Source organism: Tiliqua scincoides, chromosome 13 (assembly GCF_035046505.1).
Source record: "Tiliqua scincoides isolate rTilSci1 chromosome 13, rTilSci1.hap2, whole genome shotgun sequence".
NCBI classification, from domain to species: Eukaryota; Metazoa; Chordata; class Lepidosauria; order Squamata; family Scincidae; genus Tiliqua; species Tiliqua scincoides.
The window spans coordinates 7,933,333-7,941,575 of NC_089833.1; the positions used below are offsets into that span (position 1 = coordinate 7,933,333).

An 8,243-nucleotide genomic window follows, 5' to 3' on the forward strand; every position below is an offset into this window, starting at 1 on the left:
TGCCAGGGGAAATACTTCCTCCTGCTAAAGCCACAATATTAGTGCGCCTACATGCCAGGGAACACTAGGAGGGAATGAAAAAAGATCCAACTCAGCACACCCAGGGCGAAACCCTTCTGTTCAGGAATCGTCGTCTTGAGTCCTCTTTGCAACAGTGACCTGTTTACAAGGCTGTAATCTTTCAGGCTTCAGGAGCATTCGAGCGAGGTTAGCTGGTGTGGATCGTGTATACTAGTCGTTTCCAACCCGGTTGCCAGAACCTTTAGGGGTACTTGAAAAAGAATTGAATTTGGGGGGAAAAGGCAGGTCTGTAACAGAATGCCTTGCGGGGCTGGCAAGACAGGCAGCCAGCTGGCTATGAAAGCCCCAGCAACTGCGAGTTTCTCGTAGGCAATTCATGTATTATCAGATATGGATCAGCAGTTGAAAACATAGGCATTTGAAATAACAGCAAATATATCAATTAAAAACATATGGCTCATATGAGGGTGATATCAAAATGCCCAGTTCACAATATAGAAATATCCCAAGATGCCCAGTTCACCCACAAGGCTCTTCTCTGACCAAAAGCTATCCCTCTCAGAGAACAAGCTAGCTGTGGTATGGGCTTCCAAGGGTGAACAGAAAGTCATAAATAAAGGGCAATCAACAAATGAGGATGAAAGGGTTAGGGTAAAAGGGATGAGTTAAGAGTACCAGACCCCCCTGTAATGGATATCTCTGTAAACAAATTGCCGATGCATATCGAATTGCCCTCCTGATCAACATCCTGAGGATCAAGATGTTGATCTGATAACAATGCCAAATGTTGTTTGTGTGCCTGTTGGTCTATTATCCTTCCCATGGATGTTTTTTCTCTCTTTGTGTGCTCTTATCTAAAAGACCCTATAAAACCTGCATCATTGTAATCCTTCGGGGTCCTCCACGTGTGTGTGTGTGTGGGGGGGTCCTGTTTGCAAACGAGTAAACGTTAGAAGTCCTTTGAATTCTCCTGTCATCTGTTGTTTGCCGCTCCAAAATCCAAAGAACCGTGTGTTCGTTCGGGAACAAGGGGTACAATTTATGGAAATGGACTGCCACAGTCGGAAAAAATGTCAGCAACCACTGGTGCGTATGGAGGGGGCAACCCGCTGTACTGTGCAGAAATGTGTCAAGGAAACAAGATCTAAGTGGTTTGCTTTTGAAGCAGGCAGACTTTAAGTTCCATTCAGCAACCTCTTCCTCCCACTGTGAGTCTTGGGAATTTCTAGTGGAAAATGGTGGCTTTGGCAGAAGTGTGCCACAAAATGGCAACTGAGGTGGCAATGCCAGTTCAAGATGGCACCTGCTTGCTTGCTTGCTTGCTTGCTTGCTTTCTTTCTTTCTTTCTTTCTTTCTTTCTTTCCAACGAGGGAAAAGCTCAAGGTAGCTCATATGAAAAATCAAAACAAAACCAGCAATTTATTTATTTTATTTAAAAGATTTATGCACCACTTTTCTAAAACTCAAAGCCATGTACAACCAAGAGATAAAGCATACAGAAGATAATAAAACACCTAGATAAGAGCATTACAATAAAACCAATTAAAGCAATTAAAAAACAAGAGGAGATTAAAATGTAAAACAGTTATAAAATAACACAAAGCAGAAATGAGAGTCAAAAGGGTTCCTAGGAAGTTCCTCCCTCCTCAAAAGCCAAGTGAAAGTCTTTAAGCCCCCTCTGGGAGTCATGTAAACAAAGGGGCTATCCTCAAGTCTAAAGGCAAGCTATTCTAGATGTGGAGTTACAACAGAGAAGGCCCTGCACTTATATACTGCTTTTCAACTAAAAGTTCACAAAGCGGTTTACAGAGAAAAATCAAATAACTAAATGGCTCCCTGTCCCAAAAGGGCTCAAAAGATGCAAAAGAATACCAGCAGATAGCCACCAGAACAGACACTGCTGGGGTGAGATGGGCCAGTTACTCTCCCCCTGCTAAAAAAACGGAGCACCCACTTGAAAAAGTGCCTCTTACCCAATTAGCAGGGGTTAATATATCTCTCAAAAGTTGCCAGATCTCAGATTTTTAGCCTGAGCCTTGCATTTTGGCAGGCTTCCCCTCCCTTTTATATGTCCCCCTCACGCCTCCCCTCCCTTTAATACAAAATTTCATGTATGCTGTTGGTGTAGCACTCTGGTGAACTAGATGGGCCTTTGTTCTGATCCAACAGTACTCTTCTTATGTTCTTATATGGGCAAAGGCAGTCCATACCTTCAGATAGCATTGTGCCACATTTCCAGCTATTGTCTAACCAGCCATTGAGAAAACATTTCTGGGCTATTAACTGCCAATCAGCCCAGCAAAAGGAACCTTCAACCCTGAACCCCCAGCCCGAAAGTAATTTTTCCCAGCCATCCACGAAATGCACAATAGCTTTGCCACTGCATTGTCATGCCTTAGTGATCAATCGTCACTCTGTTCCATATTTTTTGCGCTCCATTCCTCCAGTGCTTTCTTCCTACCTTCTTTTTGACTTTTTGAAAGGTGCATCCCTGCCCCAGCAAATAAATTACTCATAGATGTTTCTGCGCTACCTCTTCAAATGATTTCTGAAAAGCATAACTTGGCGTGTCTGTTCTCAAACCAAGGCTGTGGCTTAATTATACCTGCTTGCAAAGGTAGTTCAAGTCATGTTCAGTCATTCTTCAGATGTTATTCCTTTAATCACTTCTTTTCCCAATAGTCTTGTATCACATCACCCTGCTAGCACATGTGCAAAAATCAAGCATCATTACATAGCTTGAGATCTCCAACGCTTACCAGGATTCGTTTTAAATATATTAATTCTTGCAGGCATATAATACCATTACAACATAATTAATGTTACCCCCCTTAATTGCGATATTGGTTGAAATTGCTGGATGCCTTCCCTTCCTCCAACATTTAAATGCACTTCTCATGTGAGCTGGCCCATTCGCTTATAATGTTTGCATACCAGGGGTTGGTGCCCTGGGCAAATGGACAAGCACTGATTGCACACAACTGGTGCATTTAAATCCAATAGTGTACAAGCAGAAATCATAAGCCTGTGTTTTAACAGTGGCCCACATGCAATATAAAATCAGTCCTAATAGCTGGCTTATTTTATTATTTTATTTTTCACATTTCTATGCCACCCTTCCTCCAAGGAGCTCAAGATGTACATCTCCCCTTGTCCTGACAATAACCTTGTGAGGTGGGACTGAGAGATAGTGACAGGCCCAAAGTCACTCAAGAAGCTTCATGGCTGAGTGGGGATCTGAACTTGAATCTTCCAGACCTAAGTCCAATTCTCAAACCACTGACTACAACAACCTGTAGTTTCTACATCTCATAGTTTAAAAGTTTCGTGTTGTCTTTGGGCACAAAAGAATAAGAACGAGATGCTGTCAGATTTCTGGGATAATGTCTTTCTATCTTGAAATCAGCCTGATATTTCTTTGGAAGAGTATTTGTATGTAACAAAGCTCAATGATCTTGTGCATGGTTCAACAAATTAGCAGTCCAGATCTTGACATTCTGTGTAGGGCTGGCCTGAGACCTTCTTTTATCTAAGGCAGCATGTTGAATGCTAGTCCCCCTTATCTAATGGTGCACCAGTCACTACTTCCCCTTTTCCCACTCCCTGGATTTGAAAAGGAAATCGAGAATGGAGTAGAGTATGGGGGAGAAGAGAATGTTGGCCTAGAGAGCACCAAGTGTTCCTTCATATTTCCTCTTCATTCTCTTCTTCCTTTTGAATCAGAGAGCAGGAAGAGAAGTACTAAAGGCTGGTGTCTCCACCATCCCTCTTCCCATGGGCTCATGGACAATCCAGTCCCAAGGCTGTGGCTTAATTATATCTGCTTGGCTTGCAAAGATTATTCAAGTCATTTTAAGTCATTCTTCAGATAAGTGTTGGTGCATTCACAAGGCTAGTTCAGCACTTAGAGAGCAATTCAAGCAATTAACTCTTGATGACATTCAAATATTTAAAAAGCAGAGGTTCCCCCTGCAAGTGTATTTATCTGATCTTCCAAGTTACAGAACATAGGAAATAATTTTTTTAAAAAACCTAACCTGAGAGAAAAACACAAGTTTAGGTAAGTATTCTGGACTAACCTTCTTCCTATACAAAAGTTATGCAATAACAGCACCTAGTGGTAATGAAACACATTGAACCAGAAGTGGGATTACCATCTCTGACTGAGATTATTCTTGGATATTTGCTTTTTTTCCCCAGCATGCTATAAAGTTGTAAATTCCTGCAGCCCTTTCGAAAATCTTCCGGATCGCTTTCTGTAGTCACCAGGAGATGGGTGCTGACTTCTGGAAACTACAGGTCAATCCTGGAGAGTTGGCAACCTTATCTTATGAGATCTAATTCAGAACAGAGCTGCCACAGTGACAAATGCTGGCTAGCCAGAGGCATTACTGAGGCATTTTAATTCACAAATAAGATAGCAAACCAAGTGTCAAAGAATGTATCTGGGAGTTTGGAATGCATCTTGTGGTTTTGGAAACCCTTCTGTCAGAAGAGGTCTTATTTCCTGTTGCTATGGGTAACTGCTACAGTGAGGACACTGTACTACCAAGTGAAGACAAGATGAAAAAGCTTTTTCAATTCATTCTGGACACTGGGCAGTAGTTTTGAAGAATGTATGTTCCTTCTTTTGTTATTCTACTGGGTCTTCCACACAAAAATTTTAAAAATGACATTTTCATAGAGAAAAACAATACAGGTGTCCCATGTTATCCACGGGGTTTTGTTCCTGGAAACTAGAAGTGACCTTCTAAGACCTCCCGAAGGCCTTAGAAGGTGTTTTGAGCGGCGTTCTGAGTTCATGCCCTGAGCGGCCTCCATAGGGGCTGTGCTCCCATCCCTCACAGAGGGTCCATTTCAGGGCAACTCTGTGGGTTCAGAACCCACATGTACTTGAAAAACCATAGGGAACTTTATCTGAGGATGGTTTTGAAATTAGCACTATTTCACACTAGTGAGACCACATTTTGATTTAACCTTGTAACTGGCAATGTCCATGGGTTAGTTTCAAGTGTAATAAAGCAGTGAGTAGCTCATTTGCTCTGACACCACAATAGTCTCAACAGGCCAGGCAAAAACATCAAGTTCCCTTGCCTGCCATTGGCTCACCTGTTGTGATGTCACAGAGGGCTTGGGGCAGGCAGCTGAGTGCTATGGGAGATAGGAAAGGCCTTAATATTGGCATGTGCTTCTTTTTTGTTAAATTACAGCAGCAATTTAAAACCCACTTACAGACCTTTGTAGCAAATTGGTTATTTGCACCAATAAGGCACTTCTGGATAATCATGTTTTATATGCAATCCTTTTACGTTCAGTGAGGCTTAACTGCTGAGTAAACATATCTAGAGCATCAGGTGGCACACCAATAGGATGTATTGTACTGTACTGTCGGTGGGGGACCTGCATTCTGTGGTGACCCTACTAATAAGTGACCCTCCTCCAAACACCCACGGAACACCTGCAGACCATGCGTGGCACACTAATGTGCCATGGCACACTGGTTGAAAATCACTGGTCTAACACAACATAGATCTGGGGCTGGCAGGTTGTGGGCGAGAGAAACAAAGAAGCAAACCCCAGGAGAGATGGAAAACTACAGGTTGACCGGGAGAGACTTTTGGCCATCCAAAGAAGGTGAACAAATCTTTTAGAGGATGCGTTACTCTAGTATCTCGGATGGTAATTTACCGCAGAAATAGCTCCCATTATTTTTCCTGCCTGCCCTTCCTCTATCTGCACCAAGCACAGTCTCATCTTGGCCAATTATGTCCCACTGTTCCTCTGGCAGTTATTAGCAGGAGCGAGAGAGGGGGGGAAAAATCCTATGACAACAACAAGAAAGCAAGTCTTTGGTGCCAGGAAGAGACAGTGAAAAGCTTTGCAGAGCGGGAGGAAAGTGCACAGCCCTTGAGAAAAGGGTCCAGTGTCCTCAGCAGAAAGGCCATGGAGTGGTACTCAAGGAGCCATCAATTCACAGCCTGCTTTGGAAAGAAGCTTTTGTTCCAAATGCAGGGACTTGGGTTATTAGCCAGGGGGAGAGGCGCGAGTCTCCTAGTTGTTCTCATTCTTCCTATCAGGAGGCCCTGAAGCACAGTTCCAGGTTGGTCCTTCTGCCTTTCAGTATTACGGTATACATTTTCCCCGTGGCCGAAATGCAAGTTTTATGAAGAACTCGGATCAAAAAATCAAATCAAGAAAGCCGGTTACACATGTTTCAAAGTGAAAGCCGGCACATCCATAAGGCCAATTAAGACAGTGACTTCAGGCTGTAGTTCGGTGGGCGCCCCTGACAACACTACTCCTCCTGCTCTCTGGAATTGAACAGGAAGAGGGGAATGAAGTGGAATACAAAACATGGAGGTGAGGAGGCTGATGTGTTAGAATACCTGGTGGCAGTGGTCCAAAAATGTCCCGAGATCAAACTTTGCCACCCATTTGCCTGCAGGAAAAAATAAAGAAAAGGAAGAAATTGCGGGAAAGGGCCAACATGGGAAAGCTGGGAACCCTACATCTGACATAATACTGGTGCAGAGAGGTAGCAGCCAGTGGTAGCACCCAGGATGCAGAATGGCGCCCCAAGAGAGGCATACCTGGCTGTAGTAAATATAGAATGCACAAGCACTAGGTTTTGAGATGCCTTGGCATATGTGGCAACAGCAGAACACATTCTGCGCCTGCGCAGCAAGAGCAAACTCTTGGCCTTGGTGATGACTCTGAACCCAGTGCTGTGAACAACAGAATCATATCTCAGGAATGTGTATTGTGGTCAAGCTAGAACTAGCTAGTAGGCAGCCAGTAGAATCTGAGCAACCTTCAGTAACTTTCCCTATTGCATAGCTTTGCATCATGTGTTTTGAGAATGAATTAAAGTCTGAGGAAGCTGGCCGGGAGGACGGACTTTGCTCTCAATCTCATACCGTCCTACTTCCAGCTCAGCTCTCCCTGCAACAACCCTTTGAATGAATGTCTGCCGTGTCTCATTCATTGTTCTGCTCCTCACCGCCCCTGTTTATAGTCTAAACTTTCTCAGTGCACTCTGCACTCCCACCAAACAACAAGGCCCCAGAAGCATTGCGCTGCTACACCTGGCCTCTTTACTATCTGGCTTTCAATAGGTTTGTGGGACAGAGGTTATTTAAGGGAACCTTTTAAATAATAATAATAATAATAATAATAATAATAATAATAATAATAATAATAATAATAATAATAATAATACAGGTATTTATATACCGCCTTTCATGGTTGTCAGATTTCTCCTCAGACTTTATTTCAAGGCGGTTTACATAGGCGGGCTATACTAAATCCCTATAGGGATTTTTACAATTGAAGAAGGTTCTGTCTTTCAAGAACCACAACATTTCAGATGGATCCTTTTATGATCTGGTATCACATTCTGGCCTCCAGTTGCCTCCCACGCAAGCTGACAATCCTTCATATCTCACTCGAAGGACGGCCAAAGAAATGGTTGGCAACCTTCAGTCTCGAAAGACTATGGTATAAGCCTACAGGATCCGGTATTCCCAGGAGGTCTCCCATCCAAGTACTAACCAGGCCTGACCCTGCTTAGCTTCTGAGATCAGATGAGATCAGGCATGTGCAGGGTAACAAGAACAGATGGAAAAACTCAGCTTGTCAGCTGTTTCAAGGTCTCACTGTTCACATGCCGGTGGCCTCAAACTGGCGACCTTTGGCTGTTATCTTCAGGCAAACGGAGGCTCTACCCTCTAGACCAGGGATGCTCACAGTTTTTTGGCTCGAGAGCTGCTTTGAAACCCAGCAAGGCCCGGAGATCTACCAGAGTTTTTTTTACAATGTTCGCGCCATCATAACATATAACATTTATGTGTACAATGTATGTTGGTGTACCTTGAGCCCCACTGAGTATAACAGGACTTACTCCTGACTAGACATGCCTAGGATTAGGCTGTGAGGCTGCAATCCTAGCCACACTTACCTGGGAGTAAGCCCCATTGAGTACAATGGGCCTTACTCCCGGCGTTTCCTCCCAGAGGCACCTGAAAGGGGGGGGGTCGGCACTCCGCGATCTACTCATTTTGCCTCGCGATCTACCGGTAGATCGCGATCCACCTATTGCGCACCCCTGCTCTAGACCAGACTCCTCCTTTTTGAATACTTTGCTGTTGTTTTGCTAGTTAGTTTATCACCATATTCTGAGATTCCATTTTCATCTTGTTTGCACTGCAAGAAGGCTTTTTGAG

At 43.7% G+C, this 8,243-nt stretch overlaps 1 pseudogene; it reads right to left on the reverse strand.

The window, feature by feature from the left end:
* Positions 1–7,524: 7,524 nt before the first annotated feature.
* On the reverse strand, positions 7,525–7,642 carry LOC136633824 (5S ribosomal RNA; annotated as a pseudogene).
* Positions 7,643–8,243: the final 601 nt, after the last annotated feature.